Below are 10,770 nucleotides of genomic sequence, written 5' to 3'. Positions count from 1 at the left end.
AGCTATTGTTGTCACCAGTATCTTCAGATAAACCTTTCAGTATCTCTTTAGTAATCTTCTCTGTGTTTGTCTTTGCCATCGACTCAATAAATCCAGCAATATAAGGATCCACAACCTTCTTCTCCTCAAACAGCTTCGTTTCCTCAGTCAGCTTCTCCTTCTCAGTCATTTTTCCCCAGACATGGTAAAAACACATCTTTTAACCGAAACTCAAAAAGCTTGAAAATCTAGCGAGCGCTAGTGAGCAAGAGCTAAAAGTTTGAGAAAATAATGCAAATGGCAGAAACAACGTATCAAATGCAGCCGGTGTGAGTTCATATTTATATGCCTAGTACTCTACAACTTGGAGGGGCCCATCTATCATTGATTGTTGCTATTCTAGCAAAGGGAAGGTGTTTTTTCGGACCTTCGGCTTAAGGCCTTCGTTCACATCGCAATCTAAATTCGTTGTTATAACAAATTAATACTGCGAGGGGCTACTGTTGGGGGCCTTCGTCTTCCGAAGGTACTCAAAAACATGATTAACAATGTTTCCCAAGCATAATATATGTACAGGAACCTTCGGACTCGGGATGAAGCTGTACACAATATGGAGAGCAGGGTCGAAACGAAGGTTGAACCAGCGTCGAAGCTGCGCGCAAGGGAGCTTCGGCTCAATAGCAGAAAAGGAACCGACTTAAGGAGGAAAAGGCTATCTAGTCCTCGATAGATTGTTCTTAAGCCAATAGTGAACATGAAGGGCATAAATGTAATTTCACACAGGTTGTGCCCTGTGCCTATAAATAGATGAACAGTACCCCCGTACTATTCACGCTGACTGGTACTCGCTCGTGCGTCATGCTTGTACTTTCACCTTCTGTCAAGCCGAAGGTACAGATGTAATTCAATATTGTTCTTATTCATCCATGGTTATATAATAAGGACATGTAAATAATGTTATATGATTATCCATGTTATTCTCTCATGTTTCATATGTTTCTCCTTTTATCAATGTAAACTGTAATAATGAAGGTATGTCCTTCATGACCTTCGTCCAAAGATCGTTATATCCTAAGGGAAATAATGCTTCGAAGGACGAAGGGCATTAACCATTAACTTCTTTCTGTGTTGCCTTGTCCTTAATTCATAGCATTTGAGAACAAGTCCCCAACAAATATGCACCAACACTACACTAGAATTCTCTTGGTCAAACTACTCATCCACAACCCCTCTTTATAGTACGGATAAAATAAAATAGAAGACCTAACTCTATACTGAGTGTCCGCAACTCCTTCGACACTCGGAATACGAAGACCTTCATCTTTTGATTTGTTGTTTTAGCCGTCGCTTCAAGTTCTCATCTCAGGGATTGTTTTCACCGTTGTAGTACAACTTCCTGTAATGTGACCTAACTTACCATTTGCTCTGCAAAACACACATTAGTCACATATAATATTGCGTTGTCATTAATCACTAAAACCAACTAGGGGCCTAGATGCTTTCAATCTCCCCCCTTTTTGGTGATTGATGACAACCCTACAAGAGTGTTAGAGTAGTTTGTTTGTTTTTCTGTCAATAGGAAGATGGTTAGTTATACTCAATAATTTTGACAAAAAGAGGCGTGTAAAAGAATAATAAGTATAGGCGCATACACGATGTAAGTTTCTTGTTCATATAAGAATGAAATGAAATCCATGAACAAGAACTGAATGACTGGTGATAACACATTAGGTGAAAACACAATACACACACAGTCAATAATAAACATTGAGAGCATATCATAGAGTTGTGAGTTAAGTGTCGTACAAAAGTGGAGCTAGTACAGAGAGTATCAAGCAAATATATTACATCAAAATATCAAAAGGCACTCTCAACTAACTCCCTAACTCCCCCTAGCTCTCACAACTCTCATATCTCTCCCCCTTTGGCGACAAACACCAAAAGGGTTACCCAAACCTACATACCAGAGGAGGAAGGAGGAGGCGAGGGCGCATCCGGTCATAGTCGAGGCAGAAGCGCAAACGCAAGCTGAGGATTGGAGTCAGTCTCGGATCTAGGATCTGCAGTAGAAGCTGGAACCGGTACTGACTTGTACAAAGGCTACGATGCAGGATCCGCTGGAGCCGGTGCAGTCACGGATATCGCCACAATAGCAGTGGTAACAGCAGGCGCTGGTGGCACTGACGGCTGAGCACTAATGGTTCCGACAACCGGTGACGAGAAGTCCAAAGTGACCGGCCGGAGCGGAGAGGGAGAAGGACCAAAAGAGGGAAGCGGGGGTCCTGCCTGAAGAGCTAGTACGATAGCTGCCTGAAGAGCTGGAGGAGAGGCAGACTGAACTGGAGGGAGCTGAACAACGATGTGCTGAAGGATATGTGTCATAAACGCCTGGTGCTCGGCCCTGTCTGCCAAGAGCTGCTGCTGAAGAGTGTCATGACGGTCCTAAATTGTCTGAAACATGGAGAGCATTCGTTCGGACATCTGCTGCTGGATGGCTGCCTGTCGAGCCTGCTCTGCTGCCAGATGAGCCTGCTACTATGTAAGAGACTGAAGTATCACGGCCAGAGCAGGATCAATGGCTGGTGGGGCAGCAGGGGCAGCACTGGAACTACCCGCCTCGTGATCATGTGAGCGAGGAGGCACAGGAGGCGGTGGCGGGATCCCAAGGCCCTCATCATCATCTAAAGATGTGTCAGCAACTGCACTCTGGGTCTCAAAATGTCTGAAGGTCTCATCCTCAGTCCGAATATGTGATACTGGATCTGGCACAGGGACTGGGTCCTCAGGGGCTGGACGATAGGAACCAAACTGAAGGCGAGAGGCCTCGAGGGTGCCCTAGAACTGAGGAGGCCTGATCAGCTGCGTAAAGATGTGATAGAGATAATGAGCATACGATAGCTGACGACGAGCACGGAGACCATCCAATATTGTATCCTCGATCTATTAAATAAGGAAGTCAACCACGTCAAACTCTGAATGTGAGATCAAGGCACCAAGTAGCCATAGCTGAATATGAACGGTGGCCTCTCTGTATCCCATCCTGGGTAGCAGTCTCCGTCTCATCAGCTCATATAAGTACTTCGCTGCATTAGTGAAGTCAGCAGGAGATCGTCTCGACCCATCTATGAAAGGAGGTCTGAACAAGGCCGCGACGTGAGCTGTAGTAGGGGCAACTCCGCCGTGAGGGCGACGAGGAGGATCCGAGGTGTTGAAGCACAAACTGTGGAGCCGAATCGACGACTCTGGAAATCCAAAGAGCTGGCAAATCTGGCTGGCATGCAAAGTGACATCCTCTCTCTCGAAGCGGAATCGCATCCACTGATGGTTAGGGTCAATCCACACTGTAGCATAGAACACTCTGACCCACTCCTCAATATATCTGCCACTCGCGGTCAACAGAGAAAGCTGTCCTAGCAGATAGGTGAGATGTTCCTCTGAGTCGGCACCGGTGGCTAACAGAAAAGCAGACAGATCCAGAAGCCAGTGCGCTTGCAAGGCAATTTAAGTTGTCAGTTGTGCCCAGAAGAAGGACTCCTGAGTCCTGGTACTGAAGAGAGGCGCAACTACAGGGTCCCTCTGAGCTGGCAACCAAGACTCCATGGGTACGTGTCTGAACCAACGTACCCGGGCTGCAGTGGCACGCTGAATGTCGAGCAAACGGGGATCAGTAGCTAGGGGTCGCACCTCAGTCTCGTCACGCTCCCTGAAGCGAGGTTGAGGAATGGGCGGAGCAGAAATGGGAGCGGGAGGGGGAACAGTGGAAGCTGGAGTGGTGGAGGTGGTGGGTATAGCGGAAGTGGTGGATGGCTCTGGAGCGATAGGAGCTGGTGAAGTGAGAGGTGGATAAGACACTATGGCAGAAGGTGTGGAGGGAGCAGTGGAGCGAGGTCGAGATGCGAGGCAACGAACTTTGTAGGCTATCTGATCAGAAGAGATCTGCAACTGTCCTCCTCGCTCTGCCTGCTCAGCTGCTGTTGCCGCGGAAAGTGCTGCACAAGCGGCTCTGTCCATACGGCGCTTCTTCCTGCCCTCATGTTGCTCAAGGTAAACAGTCTTCCCCTTGACCTGCCTGAAGGGGCGAGGAGGGTCCTCGTCGTCTCCTCCCCCTAACGCTGAGACATTCTTCGTCTGCACCATCCTGACCTCAGTGCTGCACGAGTGAGTGAAAATCTAAGCAAGAGTAGAGAGCAGCTAATAGGATATCAAATTGAGTGAAAGCTACCTGGAAATCTCACGAGAGAGAGAGAATCCAAGCAGGACGGGAGACGGGCACGCAGGAAGGCGAGATCACTGAAATAACAGAAGAGGTGAGCATGTATTAGTCACATAGTCATAAGTATATGAAATGTGAATAAATACATACACAAAGAGTTAAGACATAAAAACAGAGTGATTTGGTGAACCAGGGGTCAAACGACGCAAGAACAGCGTTTGAACGATGAATTATGCCATAGGAGGTTTGAAATTTAAAACGGGGCATGAAATGACTTGGAATTGAGCTGATACTTCACGAGTAGGTATATATGAGTGAAGTGTGTGCTTGGTTTGAAATTTGGCGAAGAAAATGAATTTGTGGCACTCGGCTCAGAAATAATCGCTATAAATGGGAAACGGTGGTAAATCGGTGTCTAGGATATTGGATTGGCATGAATGTTGGCATGAGTGCTACTGGAGGTGCCATGGGGGTGCTGGAAAAATCTGGGGTCGATTTGAGCAAATTTGAGTGGTTTGGATATTTCACCGAGCACTTGGTGCGCGAGGATTTGGAACGAGAGTGAAATGGCTATTTGAGTGCACGAAACCCTCCCTAGGGAGCTCAAGACCTGCAGAGGAACATAATGAAGCACTAGACACACACACAATCACTTGGATTCATAGGATTTTGAGGATTGTCACAAAGGGTGGAGGAGCTCCTCTAGGTTACTGAGAATAGAAGAGAGAGGGGAAAAGAGATGAGGACTGCTCACCAGGTGAAGGATGAGGGAGGAGCACTACACTGGACCACGGCCAGAGGTCCTCAACGGTGATCGCCAGCAGCGAGGAAAGGAAGGGGAAATCGCCAGACACATAGAGAACAGGTGACCACGCGGGAGAAGTGAGCCATGGTCACAGGCTCGGGTAGGGAGAGATTTTTTTAAAACGTTTCATGGGCACATCGGACAGTCTACAGTGCTTGTCTGGTGCGCACCAGACAGGGCAGCACAAAAGGGGTTCTGCACGCGCCCAGCCGGTGCACCGGACATTGCACAGTGCAGTGTCCGGTGAGCCCAGACAGAGGGAATTTTGAAATTTTTCTAGGAAATTTTGAACCAAACCAAATCCCAACTTATAAACACACAAAAGAACACCTGTCGGGACAGGTATTGGTACCCTCACATATTCTCTCATAGTTTTCAAAATATTTTGCCATAGGCTAGATAGTTTTTAGAGAAAATTGTCAAATGGTGAGATTTGCATTTTGGCTTTGCACTAGAGGTTTCATGAATGAATTGAGTTTTGAATACTCCCCCTAAGTGCAGTACCACATGCATATCTCAAGAACCAACAATTGCATAGTGAATGAAATTTTAAGTACCAAAAAGCTTAAATGCTAAGACTTGTCAAGTTTGAGCTCGAGTTAAGCTTTTTCACTCGCTTTGTTGGCTGTTATCTTAACTAGGTTAGACAAGCCCTAGATGCAATACAAGAAAATTAAATATGCAATGCAGGCTTGACAACACCATTTTGAGATTAAGTGAAATTTCTGAGATCAAGAATATTTAGCTCATTTCTCAAAATACAAAAGCGGGTTTTATCTAGAGGCTTTGTGAAAATGTCCGCTAATTGATCTTCCGATCTCACTCCTAAAATGATATCTCCTTTAGCAACATGATCTCTAACGAAGTGATGACGGATATCAATGTGCTTGGTGCGAGAGTGTTGTACAGGATTATTAGCAATTTTAACAGCACTCTCATTGTCACACAACAAAGGTACCTTTTTCTAGAACTACACCATGGTCTAGAAGAGTTTGTTTCATATAAAGAATTTGTGTGCAACAAGCACCCGCGGCAATGTATTCTGCTTCGACAGTTGACAAGGCAACACTATTTTGCTTCTTAGATGTCCATGAAACTAGTGATCTCCTAAGCAAGTGGCATCCCCCGGATGTACTTTTTCTATCAATTTTGCAACCGGCATAATCCGAATCGGGCCAATTAAATCAAAAGTATCTCCTTTGGGATACCTAAGGCCAATGCTTAGGGTGTGCTTAAGATACCTAAGAATTCTTTTAACAGCGCGAAGATGAGCTTTCTTAGGATTTGCTTGAAATAGAGCACACATATAGACACTAAACATGATATCGGGCCTAGATGCGGTAAGATACAATAAACTACCAATCATGGAACGGTAGAGAGTTTGATCAACTGGGTTACCTCCCTCATCTTGGTCGAGATGTCCATTAGTTGACATGGGTGTCTTGATTGGTTTGCACTTCTCCATATTGAATCTTTTCAACAAGTCTTTGGTATACTTCTCTTGTGAGAGGAAGTTCCCATCTTTCATTTGCTTGACTTGAAAGCCGAGGAAGTACGTTAGCTCACCAATCATTGACATCTCGAACTCCTTCGACATCAACTCACCAAATTCCTTGCAATGATAATCATTTGTCGAGCCAAAGATTATATCATCTACATAAACTTGACAAATGAAAATATCACTGTTATGTTTCTTTGTGAATAAAGTTGTGTCGATGGTCCCGATCTTGAAGCCCTTTTCAATGGGGAAGTCGCGAAGACACTCATACCAAGCCCTTGGAGCTTGCTTTAGCCCATATAGCGCATTGAACAACCTGTAAGCATGATTAGGATATCTAGGGTCTTCAAACCTGGGTGGTTGCTCAACATATACAAGTTCATTTATAATGCCATTTAAAAATGCACTTTTTACATCCATTTGATAAAGCTTTATGTCATAGCATGATGCATATGCAAGTAGGATATGGATGGCTTCGAGTCGAGCAACCGGTGCAAAGGTCTCTCCAAAATCTAAGCTTTCAACTTGACAGAAGCCCTTCGCAACAAGTCTTGCCTTGTTCCGCACAATCACACCTTGATCATATTGTTTGTTTCGGAAAACCCATTTTGTTCCAATGATCCTTGCATCTTGTGGAGGCTTCTCTAGGGTTCAAACTTGGTCGCGGGTGAAGTTGTTTAATTCTTCATGCATGGCATTCACCCAGTCTAGATCTTGTACCGCCTCATCTATACATGTAGGCTCAACACAAGAAACAAAAGAGTGATGTTCAATAAATGAAGCATGTCTATGAGAATGAGTGATAACCCCTTGTGAAGGACTCCCAATGATTTGATCTTGTGGGTGTGCTTGAAGTAGTGATGAGTTTCTCTTGTCAACCACCTGGGAAGAAGATCGATCTTGGAGCATCAACATCTTCGGCTTGTACCCTTGCTTGTTCATGAGAGACAAATGTATCTTCATTTGCATGCCTCTCATCTTTTTCATCATCATGTGGTACATTTGATGAAGAAGGCCTGTCAATATTTTGCACCTCTTCTTCATCTTCTTTTGGTTTGATGGCTCCAATTGGCATGTTCTTCATAGCTTCTTTAAGTGGCTCATCACCTACATCATTAAGATTTTCAAGTGCTCCTTGGGAGCCATTAGTCTCATCAAACTCCACATCATATGTTTCTTCTACCATGCCAGTGGCATGATTGAATACTCGATATGCTTTGGATTTTGATTAATAACCAAGTAGGAAACCAATATTACAACGTCTTTTGAAACTTCCCTAGGTGATGGCGTTTCTTGTAGATGTAGCATTTGCATCCAAACACCCGAAAGAAGGAGATGTCTAGCTTTTTCCCATTTAGCAGTTCATAGGGAGTCTTCTCAAGTAGCCGGTGAGGAAATAGCCTGTTTGACGCGTAGCATGCAGTGTTGACAGCTTCAGCCCAAAACCTCTCCGGTGTGTTATACTCATCAATCATTGTTCTTGTAAGAGTGATCAAGGTCATGTTCTTTCTTTCAACAACTCCATTCTGTTGAGGTGTGTATGTTGCAGAAACTTCATGCTTGATCCCAATCTCATCACAATATTCATGAATGTTGGTGTTGTCAAATTCTTTTCTGTTGTCACTTCTAATCTTCTTGATTTTGCAATCAAATTTATTTTGAGCCTTCTTAGCAAACTTCTTGAATATAGATGCAACCTCAGACTTATCATGAAGAAAGAACACCCAAGTGTATCTTGAAAAGTCATCAACAATAACCAGCTAATAGAGGGTGCCACCAGCACTGGCATAAATTGTTGGTCCAAATAGATCCATATGAAGCAGTTCTAGTGGCCTTGATGTTGACATAAAAGCTTTTGTAGGATGTGTGTTGGCAACTTGCTTTCCAGCTTGACATGCACTACAAGGCTTGTCCTTTTCAAATACAACATCCTTTAGTCCTCTAACCATGTCTTTCTTTAGTACTTTCTTGAGTGTGCTCGTTCCAACATGTGCAAGCCTTCTATGACATAGCCATCCAAGTGATGCTTTGGTGAAGAGGCAAGTCCTTAAGTTTGCATCTTCAGAGGTGAAATCCACTAGGTAGAGATTATTGTATCTAAATCCTTTAAACACCATTGACTCATCATCCATTTTTGATACAACAACCTTTGTAGGAGTGAACAGGCATTGAAGGCCAAGATCACATAGTTGACCCACTGATAGTAAGTTGAAGCTCAATGGTGCAACCAAGAGAACATTTGATATTGAAAGATCATTTGAGATAGCCACCTTGCCAAGTCCTTGAACTTTTCCCTTTGAATTATCCCCAAAAGTGATTTTGTCTTGTTCACCAACATTTTCATCAAGTGAGGTGAACATCCGTGGCTTGCCAGTCATATATTGAGTGCATCCACTGTCAATAACTCAATGGCTCCCACCAGTCTTGTAGTTCACCTACAAGAGCAAACAAATCAAGCTTCAATTTTGAGGGCCCTATTTTGCATAGGACCAGTGACTTTCTCAATCAAAGACTTTGCAACCCAAATTTTTCTAGGTCTACTCTTGCTTGGTGGACCTAGTAATGTAACTTTGACTTTTCTATTTGCTACTTTTCTTAGAACATAATGAGCATTGAAAGCAAATGGTCTTGAGTGCTTTGGCAAGGGAGTTGGTGGTTTGGCTTTGCAGTTGTGGGCAAAGTATCCTTCTTTTCCACACTCAAAGCATTTGATAGGCATAGGAGTCTGTTTTGCCTTGTATTGACTTGTTGCTTTCTTTTGCACAAAAGAATTATATCCAATACCACCCTTGTTGTTTTTCATGACAGTGTTCATGAGCAACTCATTTTGAAGGTATTGGCCTTTGTTGAACTTTTGCACACTTGTGGCAAGATGTTCATTTTCATTCCTAAGTTTCTTGACCTCATTTCTAAGCCTTTCATTGTCCACTGCCAACTCATTGTTAATGTCATTGCTCTCTATGGCAACCTTTCCTCTAGTGGTTGCATCAGTCAAGTATCTCTTCAATTTCTGGTTGTCTTGTGTCAAAACTTCAATTTTTTCAGACAATTCATCATGAAGACTAGATTGATCATCTTGGCTCAAATCATCACATGAGGTTGCTACATCAATCTTAACAGCAGGGTTAATAGCTTCATGTGTATTGCAAGATAAAAGCTCATTTGCAATAAGAAGATTATCATAGTCAATTTTAATTTTTGTATAATCTTCCTTAATTTTAACGAGTTTATCTTTCAACTCCCTATTTGCTTCATTTAATTTGTCACTCTTATCTTTGGCATCTTTTAGGGAGGATTTGAGCTTATTTACAGTGGATGACATAGTTTTATTTTTCTTCTTTCATTTCATCACTAGCTTTTACAACTATGTCATACTTGGCAGTTAAAAATTCATTTTCATCCTTTGACTTATCACATTTAGCCTTTTACTTCCTAATGATTTGAGTGTATTCTTTAAGTAAGTCAGGTAATTCATCATAGGAAGGTGAAGCAAACTCATCATCACTATCACTATCATCAATAATATCATTCTCAATTTGTACCTTTCGTTCACCTTTAGCCATGAGGCATAGGTGAGAAGTGGATGTGGGTGATGGTGGTGGTGAAGAGAAGTCCCCAGCGATAGCGGCAACTTTTTCATCATTTTCTTCTTCACTTGAAGAAGACCCGTTTGAGGACTCAATGTCAGTGAACCAGTCACCAACAATGTATGCCTTTCCATTTTTCTTCTTATGGAATCTTTTGTGCTTCCCATCCTTTCTCTTGAAGAATTTCTTTTCCTTTTTCTCATCATCACTGTCATCATCTTTATTGCCCTTGAACTTGTTCTTCTTGGGCTTGTTGTATTGATGAGCAAGATGACCGAGTTCTCGACAATTATAGCAGTCCATTTCGGAGATGGGCTTCCTTTTACTGGAGAAGAACTTCTTCTATCTTGAGTCAAACTTGATACCTTCTCTATTAGTTTCTTCAATATTTTGGTGGTTTTTCTCACCATCAAAGCAATGTTAGCATCAAGATCATCATCACCTGAGGATTCCTCCTCAATTTGCACTTTAGCTTTCCCTTTATTTTCTTGATTGGCTTTGAGAGCCAAGTCTTTTCTCTTGGAAGATGACCCATCCTTGTCATTTATGTGCATGTACATTTCATGAGCATTGATCTTTCCTAATATTTGTGTTGGAGTAGCAACTAAAAGATCCATCTGATGTAGCGCTATGACAATGTGTCCATATTTGTCAATTGGGAGGACACTGAGAATCTTCCTCACAACAT

Source organism: Zea mays, chromosome 3, assembly GCF_902167145.1.
Source record: "Zea mays cultivar B73 chromosome 3, Zm-B73-REFERENCE-NAM-5.0, whole genome shotgun sequence".
In the NCBI taxonomy this organism is placed as follows: Eukaryota; Viridiplantae; Streptophyta; class Magnoliopsida; order Poales; family Poaceae; genus Zea; species Zea mays.
This window is presented reverse-complemented; position numbering follows the sequence as displayed.